This window comes from Rhincodon typus, chromosome 28 (assembly GCF_021869965.1).
Source record: "Rhincodon typus isolate 14 chromosome 28, sRhiTyp1.1, whole genome shotgun sequence".
NCBI classification, from domain to species: Eukaryota; Metazoa; Chordata; class Chondrichthyes; order Orectolobiformes; family Rhincodontidae; genus Rhincodon; species Rhincodon typus.
Genome location: NC_063359.1, coordinates 24,464,228 through 24,476,984, shown reverse-complemented (window position 1 = coordinate 24,476,984; position 12,757 = coordinate 24,464,228).

The window sequence follows — 12,757 nt, the reverse complement described above, 5'->3', positions numbered from 1 at the left end:
GTTACAAAGCAATTAAAAGCAAAATGCTAATTAACCATCCCTGGGAAGAAGGAGTCAAAGTAACATGAACAAGAGGTTATCTGGGAGAGAAGAAGTAACAACTGCTTGATAACTTGCTGCCTTGTGACAGATAGGCAATTAAAATTGCCTGCATAAGGAATGTCCTGAGGTGAAGGGGTTGATCACTGTAAAGTTGTGTTTTGAACAGATAGTAAAAACCAAATGTAACAAGGAACAGGGAGGCTACTCCTGATAAGGAGGCAAGACTTGATGACTCCAGAAGTGAAATCAATGATATGGATGAAATACTCTGAAGAACCATCAATAATATCACATCAGAAATTTCACAAGACAGAAAATCCAATATGAATTCAACTTTAAGATTCTTCATTAGTAGAACTCTGAGGAAACTCACTGCAAAAGGATCAAACTCTGGACACCCAGAGACAGACACTGTTGGAATGATAGCTAACTTCCACCATTAATTGGGTAACAGCTAAGTTGAGTTGTGAGGCTTAACTTGCTAACTTGAGGGGTCTTATTTTGGTTGCTAAATGCAATAAAGTTTAAATAATTGATTCAGTATTTGATTGTCTGTGAGATTTCTTAATAAGTAGCTGAATTAATAGTAGATTGTGGTAATTTACACACAACACCAGTGACCCTTCTTCAGAACAGTCCCCACTTCCCCACTCTTAGAACATAACCCTCTCCCACCCATCCCAAACTCAACTCTCACTCACACCCCATTCCTGGATTCTGGATCTCAGCCTCCCAATCCAGGATATCAGTTAGCTGCTCCCACTTCCCTGGTGGTTTCCTCAATGCCAGCACTTACTTACCCTGCTTGCCCCTTGATATCCCCAAATTTCCCAGAAAAATTCACTCAGAGAAGAGCCCCATCAGAGAAAAGTTATCCCTGTAAATAGGAAGTAATTGGTGAGGAGTTTCTCCTCCAATCACAGGTTGTTTCTCTCTCACATTTATTGATAGTTTACTACTTTGGGGATATGGGGATTGGGGAGATGTCAGGGTGTATTCTCCTGCTTTCCATGCATTTTGAGTAGTTGGCTGCAAGTCCTATTGAATACAACAGCATATTTACTTGTTCAGCTTGTGATTTGATGTCTAGCTTGGAAGCAATTCTGTATCTTTGAAGTGTTTTCTCCAAGGTGGCCAATCTCAAGTTGTATTTGGCAAATCACTGAAATTAAATCTGCCAGCTGGTATTATTCCTCCTGCCATTAATTCCTTGTGGGATTCAATATTATTATAAAGCATTTTAATTCTGTTTTTCTGCTTTAATCTCTTTACCAAGTAAATTCTGGCTTCTTCATCATTGCAAAGCTGTTTTCTTTTTGTTGCCTTAATACTTTAAAATTAGCAGTGGAGCAATTCTCTATCCCAGTATTGCTTACTGGGGGGTTATCTGCATTTTTGTCGTCCAAGTAGAGATTTCCTGCCTTCTGCAGGCAAAATTGAGGACTCCTGCTTTATTGTGGGCACAATAAATAAATTCTTGTCTTTCTCAGAATAATAAACAGTGCCTGTCCTTTTTGTGAGTTTCCAAATAAAGCCTGGTGCCTACAGATTTAATAAATACTTCTTGTCTAAACTTTGATTTAAATTATGGATCTCCTGCTCTTATAATAGCTTCAACAGTCTTCTTACTATCTTCCTCTGTCAGACTGTGTCTGTTTAGGCCTTTAAATTGCCCTTTTGTCGTCTTAATTTTTAGCTGAATGTAAATTACTTCTGTGGCCCTTGATTTCCAACTGGCTGTGCCTCATGACATCTGCTTGCTGAAGGATCAATGGTCATTGTGAGTTGTAAACATTCCTTTCTAACCTTAACCCTCAGTCAATCTGTGATATAAAGCTTTCCCCTTGCCCAACTGGGTTTTTTAAACTTTATTCACGGATCTCCAATGCCCGTTTGCTTCTAGCTGAACTTCTAAGTGCGACGGCTCCTACTTCTCAATGGAATCTATGATTGCCAGGTGTCAGTAGCTTCTAGTTCACACTTAGTTCTGTGCTTCTCTTGCTAGGTCTGAAGTAAAAGTCTTTACCATTAAGTGTTATAGTCATAGAGTCATTTGCATGGCAACAGACCCTTCGGTCCAACCAGTCGAACGTAATCCCAAACTAAACTAGTCCCACCTGCCTGTTCCTGCCCCATATTCCTCTAAACCTTTCCAGTTCATTTATCCATCCAAATGTTTTTTAAACGTTTGTAATTGTCCCCGCATCCACCACTTCATCAGGAAGTTCATTCCATACGTGAACCACCCTCTGTGTAAAAAATTTGCCCCTTACATCTTTTTTTAAAATCTCGCCTCACCTTAAAAATATGCCCCCTAGTCTTGAAATTCCCCATCTTCTGGAAAGACAACTATAATCTTTCCGTACCTCTCGTTATTTTATAAACTTTATCAGGTCACCTCTCATACTCCTACTCTCCAGTGAAAAAAGTCCCAACCTATCCAGCCTTCCTTATAACTCAAACCTTCCATACCAGGCAACATCTTGGTAAATCTGTTCTGAGCCCTCTCCAGCTTGATAATATCTTTCCTATAACTGGGCGACCAGAACTGGACATGGTATTCCAAAAGAGGCCTCACCAATGTCCTGTACAACCTCAACATTATGTTGTTTCACCCTTGTTGACCTTTTCAGAAGTTGGTCCATAGACTGTATGACTGTTCCTATACTGTAACTGCCAACTGACTATACAAGTAATTCTTAAAGTCTTTAAAGCTGTAAGTGGAAATTTGTTCTGGGCTCACATGAAATTCATTCTGAACAGTTACATCACATTCCAGTCTGCACCATTACCTAGCATGTTGTACCTGTTGTGATGCCAATTACTACCAGCTTGTGGTTGTGATAATTTGCTACCACCATCTCCTTTGGGACTTTAGGCTTACTTAATTTGCAGTGGTAGAGGAAAATCAAGATACTCTTGTCTTATGCAATTTGCATGATATTGTATGATACCTTAGTAAGTTAGACAGTGTTACAAGGCTAATGAGGAGATGACTATCATCAGATTGGGTACAGCTAACGAAGTCTCTAACATTAACCAATCCTTTCACAAACTTTCTCTAAAACAACAGTAAGTAACATTCACACAATACAAATGCCAGGCAATGACCATTTCAAACAAGACATAATCTAACTACATCCCCTTGCTAACTTCCTTCCCCGACCACCAAAATCAACATCCTGGGTCCTAGGAGTGACCAGAAACTGAACTGAACCAGTCATATAAATATTAACAATTGCAACTGCAATTCTGAGGTGAGTAAGTCATTCTGTGGCTCCCCAATGCTTTCCCACTGTCTGCAAGGTGAAAGTCAGATGTGTGATAGAATATTTTCCACTTGTCTGGATGGGTACACCTCCAACAAGACTTAGCAGGCTCGACAACATCCAGGACAAGAAAGCCCACTTGACTGGAACCCCATCCATCAAATTGCCTTCAATATTCAATCTCTTCAGCAATGCACACTGGTTGCTGCATATACTATCTCCAAGATGCACTACAGCAATGATACAAGGGTCCATAGAAAGCACCTTCCAAAATACCAAGCATGACAAAAGCAAGTGGTGCTTGAAACCACTATCTGCAAGTTCACCTCCAAATAAGACAATATCCTGACTTAGAACTATGTCACCATTCCTTCACTGTCACCAGGTCTCACTGCCATCATCTCAAGGGCAATTATTGATGGGCATTAAGCTAACCTAGTCAGGGATGCCCTGACCCCATAAACATACGTATGAAAAAAGCAAAGGCAGAAAGGGTGCTGACAGGTTAACCTCAGAATGGGCACAGTATCACACTGCAAGAGATTAGAGATAAGCAAAATTAATCATTTTAAATTTAGGGTGGTGAGGAACCTGAAGCCTATGAAGGCCAAGGGGACAGGGGTGATCGACAAATGTGACTTAATGAGATAGTTTTACAGAACCACTTTACAAAGGGTTGAGAATGGAGTATGTATAGGAGATGAGTTAATTTATCAAGTCAGTCTGCAAACAAAAGGTATTTTTGATTTTTAAAATTCATGATTGTTTTACGCCATTTATGTCAGATAGCCTGTCGTAAGGGTAGAAGTATGCACTGTTTTGATATGTCCTTAATCCTCAACTTCTCTACTGTGGTTGATAGGGCCCTTGATTTCATGACTGTTTACCTCCCACAAAATTGCCTTCACCTTTCCCTTCCCTCCCAGCTCCATGATAGGGTTTCATTTGCTCTCATCTTCCACAATGAACGGAACAGTGCCTGCCATTTCTGCCACAACCAGCACAATACCACCAAGGTGAGGGTGACATGGTGGCAATGTCACTGGGTTAGTAATCTAGATGCCCAGGCTAAAGCTCTAGGAACATAGATTCAAATGCCATTAATTTAAGTTCAATTAATGAATCTGGAATTGAAAGCTAGGCTCAGTAATGGTGACCATAAAACTATCATTGATTGCTGTAAAAACCCATCTTTAGAGAAGGAAATCTGCCGGCCTTACCTAATCTTCCTAATTTGTGACTCTATACCCACAGTAATGTGGCTGACTCTTGAAAGCTGTCTGCAATGGCCTAATAAACTACACAGTTAAAAGACAATTCGAGATAGTCAACAAATGCTGTCTTTGCTAGTGCTGTTCAGCATTCCAAAGTACTGCTCCCTCTGTGTTATTTTTGTTCACCTTTTTACTATAAGACCACAGACCATTAGATATAGGAGCAGAATTAGGGCATTTGGTCTATCGAGTCTGCTGATGGCTTCATGGTTCATGGCTGATAAGTTTCTCAACCCCATTCTCCTACCTTCTCCCTGTAACCCTTGATCCACTTACTAATCAAGAACTTATTTCTGTCTTAAAGACACTCAATGACTTGGCTTCCATAGCCTTCTGTGGCAATGGGTTCTACAGATTCATCACCCTCTGGCTGAAGAAATTCTTCCTCATCTCAGTTCTAAAAGACCGTCCCTTCACTCTGAGGTTGTGCCTCTGGGTCCTAGTCTCTCCTACTCATGGAAACATCTTCTCCACATTCACTCTATCCAGGTCTGTCATCCTTCAAGTACACACCCAGAGTCCTCAATATTTCATATGACAAGCCCTTCATTCCCAGGATCATTCTTGTAAACCACCTCTGGACTCCCTCCAAAGCCAGCACATCTTCTTAGTTATGGAGCTGAAAACTGCTCACAATATTCCAAATGTGGTCTGATTAGAGTCTTATAGAGCCTCAGCAGTACATCCCTGCTCTTGAATTTTAACCCTCTCAAAGTGACTTTGCCTTCCCAACTGACAACTGAATCTGCATGTTAACCTTAAGAGAATCCTGAAATAGGACTCCTAAGTCCCTTTGTCCTTCAGATTTCCGAATCCTTTCCCCATTTAGAAAATAGTCTATGTCTCCATTCTTCCTACCAAAGTGCATAACTTCACACTTTCTTACATTGTCTTTTTTCTTCACTCGTGGGACATGGGCATCACTGGCTGGCCGTTCCTAGGTACTCTTGGGAAAGTGGTGGTGAGCTCCCATCTTGAACTGCTGGAGTCCACATGCTGTAGGTTGACCCACAATGCCTTTAGGGAGGGAATTCCAGGATTTTGACCCAGTGACAGTGAAGCAACAGTGATATATTTCCAAGTCGGAGTGGTGGGTGGCTTGATTTGATTTGATTTTATTTGATTTAGACTTTAGTGTCAAGTACAGGAGTACAACGAAATGTTTTCAATATTGCCACACATGGTGCCATGTTAGGTACAAGTACCTAGGTACAAAACCTTAAGAACAAGGTAGAAAGAAATAAAGAACAAAGTTAAAGCTTTATGGTCGCTCTTGGTATAGTGTAAAAAATTTTTAAAAAGCACAAAGTTAAACATTACAGGCCTTCTTAGTTTTAAGTCTTTCTTAACTGCTTAGCTGTGCACTTCCTACAACAGCTCGATCTCCACTTTGGTAGACTTTGCTTGCACTGACTCTATCTTTCCTGCTCTTGTCGTCACTGCAGAGGGAACCTCCACCACTGTGTTGGGCTCGCTCCTGGGATCTCAGACCACCAAAGTCCCAATCCAGGCCTACAGACACTGCCACACTCTGGCCTGCCAACTCCCTGATCCAGGCACCATCCACGCTGAGCCTTGGCCTCCCCTTCATTTCGCGTGCCTATCCTTGGAGTCACTTTTGCTCCGCGCTCCAGGCATCGGAAACTCACCAAGAATCCCGGGCCAGGCCCTCAGCGGCTGCCTCTGGACACCTAGTTGAATGCCAAATTCAATGAGCCCAATACCGCCACTGCCTCTCTCCAGAAGGTACATTAGTAGGAAATAATGGCTTGGAGGTGAACTTGCAGGTGGTAGTGTTCCCATGTATCTGCTGCCCTTATCCTCTAGACAGAGGTCGTCATGGATTTGGAAGGTGCTGTCTAAGGATCTTTGGTGAATTTCTGCAGTGCATCTTATAGATAGTACATACTGCTACAACTGAGCGTCAGCGGTGGATGAAGTGGATGCTTGTGGGTGTGGTGCCAATTATGCAGGCTGCTTTGTCCTGGATGACGTCAAGCTTTTTGAGTGTTGTTGGAGCTGCACCTATCTAGGCAAGAGAGGAGTACTCATTCACATTCCTGACTTGTGCCTCATCGATGGTGGACAGCCTTTGGTGAGTCAGTGTTCCTAGCCTCAACCTCTCTTGTAGCCACTGTGTTTATGAGATGTGTCCAGTTGAGCTTCTGGTCAATCCCAAGGATGTTGATAATGGCAGATTCAGTGATGGTAACACCATTGAATGTGAAAGAACGCTGATTATATTGTCTCTTACTGGAGATGGTCATTGGATGGCATTTGTGTGGCACGAATGTTATTTGCTACTTGTCAGCCCAAGCCTGGATCGTGTCCAGATCTTGTTGCATTTTAACATGGACTGCTCAGTATCTGAGGAGTCATGAATGCTGCTGAACATTGTGCAATCATCTACGAACATCCCCACTTCTGACCTCATGATGGAGGGAAGGTCATTGATGAAGCAGCTGAAGGTGGCTGGGCCTAGGACACTACCCTGAGGAACACCTGCAGAGATGTCCTAAAGCTGAGATGACTGACCTCCAACAACCACAACCATCTTCCTATATGCCAGGTATGACTTTAACCAACAGAAACTTTGCTCCCTGACATCCATTGATTCCAGTTTTGCAAGGGCTCCTTGATGTCACCTCTTAGTATGTTTCTTCTTCCTTGGGATGAATTTTTGCTGTGCTTCCTGAATTACCCCAGAAACTCCTGCCACTGATGCTCCACTATTTTCCAGCTGGGCCCCCCTTTAGATCAACTCTGGCCAGCTCCTCCCTCATGTCTTTGTAGTTACCTTTATTCAATTGTAATACCATTACATCTGATTCCTGCTTCTCCTTTTCAAACTGCATGATGAATTTTATCATATTATGGCACTGTCCTCTGGGGTTGCTTCACCTTAAGCTCCCTAATCAAGTCTGCCTCATTATATTTCACCAAATCCACTGTTCATTAGTGGGCTATACCACAAGGTGCTCTAAAAAGAAACCTCATAGACATTCCATGAATTCCTCTTCTCCAGATCCACTACCAACCTAATCTTCCCAGCCCACCTGCATATTGACCTCCCCCATGATTACTGTAATCATGCTTTTCTGACATGCCAAATCTATCTCCTGATCAATTTTCTTCCCACATCATGACTGCTGCTAAGAGGCCTTTTCACAACTCCCATTATGGTCTTTTTGCCTTCGTGGTTCCTCATCTCCACTCATGTAGATTCTACGACTTCCAACTCTAAATTACTTCTTGCTATCAATTCAATTTCATTTCTTACTAACAAGGCCACCCCACCCTCTTTGCCCATCTGCTTGTCCTTTTGATAGGACACGTATCCTTGGATATTTAGTTTCTAGCCCTGATCCCCTTGAAGCCACGTCTCTGTGATACCCACAATATCGTACCTGCCAATTCCAATATGCGCAACAAGCTCATTTCCCTTGTTTCATAGACTGCATGCATTTAAGTACAACACCCTCAATCCAGTGTTGAGTACTTCCCTTCTCATAGTTGCCTCCTTATCTGCTGTGTCTGAAGTTGGATTCCTGACGCTCTCTATGCTCTCTGTCCTAATACTTGTTCTGGAAACTTTTATAACCTCTCCTCAGCACCTTGCTTTAACTAGTTTGAAATCCTGTTGACTTCGATTTGCGCCATCAGTTCACCTACCTTTGTGCATTAAGATACAAAGCTTTGTGCATTAGTATACAAAGCCTTTAAGTTTGTTCCATTATCCAGTTTCCCTACACTTTTATGGTTCCTTGGTACAATATGATATTCATGCATTTTGTCCCATCCTTTTATTTTCTAGTAACAATCTACCCCATTGCTAACCAGCAATCCTTTCTTCTCCTTGGCCTTTGATTTTATCATTTTCTATACAACTTGTCGTCACACCCTTCTATCCCTGACCATTGCCCTAATTCAAAATAGTTAATCTCAGTAGTGTGACTATCTCCTGAAACACAGCATCCTGGTAGTTCTCCTCCTCCCTGATGTGTCGCAGTATTCAAAGCTCAGACTTCAGCTCATCAACTCTGAGCTGGAGTTGCTCAAGCAAACAACACTTGCTACAGATGTGGTCACTATGAACCTCAATGAGATCTACCAGCTTCCACATTATGTAGGTACAACACATTATTTGCCCTGTGTCTCTATGTTATTTACACAGTTCTTCATTTGCTTTTCTGAAAAAAATCCTACTGGTCTTTTAGTTTACAATCTGTAAATATTTATCCCATTTACCTCAATCTGAAAGTAACCTATAGTAAGCAGATAGTCAAATTAGCAACTATTAATACCCAAGTAACTTACAGTTTTCTTGTGATGTTACTGTTTGTTTCGTGCTGGGGTCCCCATCCTGGGCTTCAATTTACCCTGTTAGAAAATAACACTTACAAACTATGAGCCAAAAGAGCAAGCAAAAAGCACCTCTTCCCTTTTGCACTACATACTCACTTGGGCTGTGTCTCACTCCAGATGAAATCTCCTCTTCCTGACTGTGGAAAGCTTCCTCTTCAAAGTATAATCATTGTTTTCCCATGTAAGCACAGCAGATGCAACACCTACTCTTTCACCAAATTCCAAAACTCCAAACACTCCTCCCAGTAAAATAGCACTTTTTTCACAGTAGCGTAGAATAATGATTGCTCATAATGTGGCATCTTCTAAATTAGGCAATTTAAATTGGTACCCACTTTGCTTAATCAATAACTGTGACCCTGAACATCCATTTGAGCTGTCATTTAAATTCTTTGCCCCAAATCCCATTCTGGGCTCACTATCCTTGGCCTACAACAGTTCAAATGAAACTCAATGGAGGCTTGAGGAACAGTAACATCATATTTTGATTTACAAGTTCCAGACTCAGAGATCACAATTTTAGGTTAAAGCCTTAGCTCCCATTTTTTCATACAGCATTTGTCAGCCGTGATTCTGCTATGATTTACAGTTGTCGTCTATCAATTGTTTGTTTCTTTACTTGTCTTGTCACCTGTTTTGCCTTGACACTATCCATTTCCTCATTTAATCACTCCTTTCACTGGTGTTTTGGGTTCTTCATTTCTCCCTTCCCATGTCTCTTTCTTAAGGCCTGTTAAGGAACTGAAACATTAATGATTTCACTGTCCATAAATGTTGCCTGAAATTCTGAATAATTCCAGTATTTTTTGTTCAGATGAATAAACCAAGACAATCAGTTCAAAATTGATTTAATACTACACAGGGAAGCAGATTGGCAAGAATTTGTTTTACTAAATTGCTTTTTGTTCACTTGATGGTATTTTTATATTGCATTTTTGATTTATAGACATTATTTCCAGTGTCTTTAGTCAACTTCTTGGTGTTCAAGTCTTTCAGAAGTTTGTTTCTTAGAGTTTTATAGGTCAGTGTCATTATAATTGAGAGGTCATTGTTAAGTAATTTATGGTCAGGATCTCAGTGATTGGAGGTCATTGGATTGATTATCATGGCAGGCCACCAGGGACCAATGATTTGCATGATGTTCCTCATGGAAACTCGGGAACTCTTGATGCATTTTGGATAACTATATGGGCAAGAAATGCCATCAGTTGTTCAGCTCAAGTTCCCAATTTCAGAGCTACGTCGAGAAGTCTGATATTTTCGTAAAAGGTACATTCCAGAGGTGATCATTCCTACAGCTGCTTTAATGTAACAGTGACCACCAGAGAGGGTAGGAGGAAGTTACAGGCAGGAATTACCCCAAATCAGCTAACTCAGTTTTCACTTGTGAGAACCAGAGAGGGTGGCAACTCCTTGCAGGAATGCAGTTCAAGCCAAACCCTACCTCCATGGGAGATTTGACCATGTGGTTCAGAAACAGCTTCTTTCCGGTCGTTATCAGATTGAACTCTAGCCTCAAACAATGTAACTTGCAATGTAGCCTCTAAGTCTTCTTGATATGTACGTCCTTTGCTTGCTGTGATCTTCCTGTACAACTCGTAAACAAAGCTTTTCACTGTATTTTGGTACATGTGACATTAAAATCAATCAATCAGGATAACAAGTAGTAATGGCATGACGTATTTGATAATTGAGGGTACAAATAAGCATCTCCGTAATCATAAATTGAGTCCTGAGTGATATGTTTTCCACCATCTCAACCAGTTACCAGGTTAAAAGACAACCCAGTTGGTCACATCTTGAAAGTGGATGGGAAACTATCCAGATGAAAATGGTCAGTTTTAGGATCAATGACAGAGGTGTTCAACGTAGTAAGAACAGAGGAGAAAAAAGCGTCAACAAAGAAGTATCAACAACAATAAAGTTAGAAATATCCCCAAAACTGACTAGATCAGCATAAATGTCAAAATCTCCCCTTAGCTCTATTTATTCCAAGGAATACAAGTCCATTATATACAATCTCTCTCCATAATTTAATCCTTCTAGCTGTGAAAACAATCTGTTTAGCACTTCTTCCAAGGTCAATTTATTCTTTCCAAATTGCTATGTCCAGAACTATATGCCAGACACCTGATGTTATCAAACCAGGAATTCTTTTGCTGTAGAAAATCTTCGTCACCTTTTAATAGTTCAGCACCTTAAATTCAAAGCCTGGCCTTTGTGATTACTCCTTCCGTATCTGATCACTACATTTTAGTGATTGGTGTATTTGAACACCTAAATTTCTTTGGACTTTCAGTGTTCCTTACCTAATCACAATTTAGAAGCTATCTGCCAGCTTTCCTGCTCATCAATCTATCGACATCTGTTTGTAATTTTATGCTCTCAATCTCTCTTACTTTCATTGTGTCATCAGCAAATTTGGATAAGTAGTTTACTTTCGTGTTAAGTGTATGGCGAATTTACCTTTATTAATTATCAGTACATATGGCTGCTCTCTCATTAGAGAGAAAGGTGACCAGTGGTAGTTTAACCTGAGGGTCACCAAGCATCAGACAAGGGGAGAAGTTGAGAAGGAGAGTCCTTCATGTTAATATCAGCTGGTGCAGGAATTGAACCTATGCTGTTGGTACCACAAAGCAGCCATCAAGCCAACTGACCTAATAAAAGTAAAGTTGCTGTCATCCTTGCAGATTACAGAGCTGCTCTCTCATTAAGAAAAATTGAAAATAGTTGAAGCTTCTGCACCAATCCTTGTGGAACACTAGTAATTTCTTTCCAATTCAAGTACATACCCGTTATTCTGATACTATAGGAAAGATATTGTTAAACTTGAAAAGATTCAGAAAAGATTTACAAGGATGTTGCCAGGATTGGAGGGTTTGAGCTTTAGGGAGAGGCTGAATAGGCTGGGACTTTTTTCCCCTGAAGCATCAGAGGCTGAAGGGTGACCTGATAGATGTTTATTCAAATAATGAAGGGCACGGACAGGGTGAATAGCTAAAGAGCAGGGGAGTCCAAAACTAGAGGGCATAGGTTTAAGGTCAGAGGGGAAAGATTTAAAAGGGACCTAAAGGGCAACTTTTTCATGCAGAGGGTGGTGTGCTTATGGAACAAGGAGGTGGGAAGGTGGGTACAGTTACAACATTTAAAAGGCATATGGATCGGTACGTACATAGGAAGAGTTTAGAAGGATATGGGCCAAATGCTGGCACATCAGACTAGGTCAGATTGGGATGTCTGGTCGGTGTGGATGAGTTGGACCGAAGGGCCTATATCTGTGCTGTATACATCTATGACCTTGCGAATTCCAATCTATGATTTAGTGAGTTTATTTGAACTGTTGGATATATTGCCCTCTTCATCTAGTTTCATGAATCTTCACAATTCTTTGCATTTCTACTGCTGTTTAATTTTATCTTTCACCTCTTTTGTCAACCATGACATTATTTGGTAAAAGAAAGGCTGCGTGTTAATTTTCTGTGAAGCTGAAGATTATATTGAATATCTCCCATCGTTCAAGTGTAATTTTATCTGCACAGTGTTTGAGATGGTTTGTTGTCAGCAATCTCTAACTGCTTTCAATTTTGGTCAATAACGCACTATTTTCCCCTCCTTTACAAGCTATATCTGTCTTTGGCTGAATTATCCCCTGAGCCTCATATTTTTCATAAATCCCCTCTTTCTCTGTCTGTTCCATCCCTTTAATTAACACCATACACCATAAGATATAGAAGCAGAATTAGACCATCAGACCCATTGAATCTGCTCTGCCATTCAATCATGAATGTGTTTCGCAACCCTATT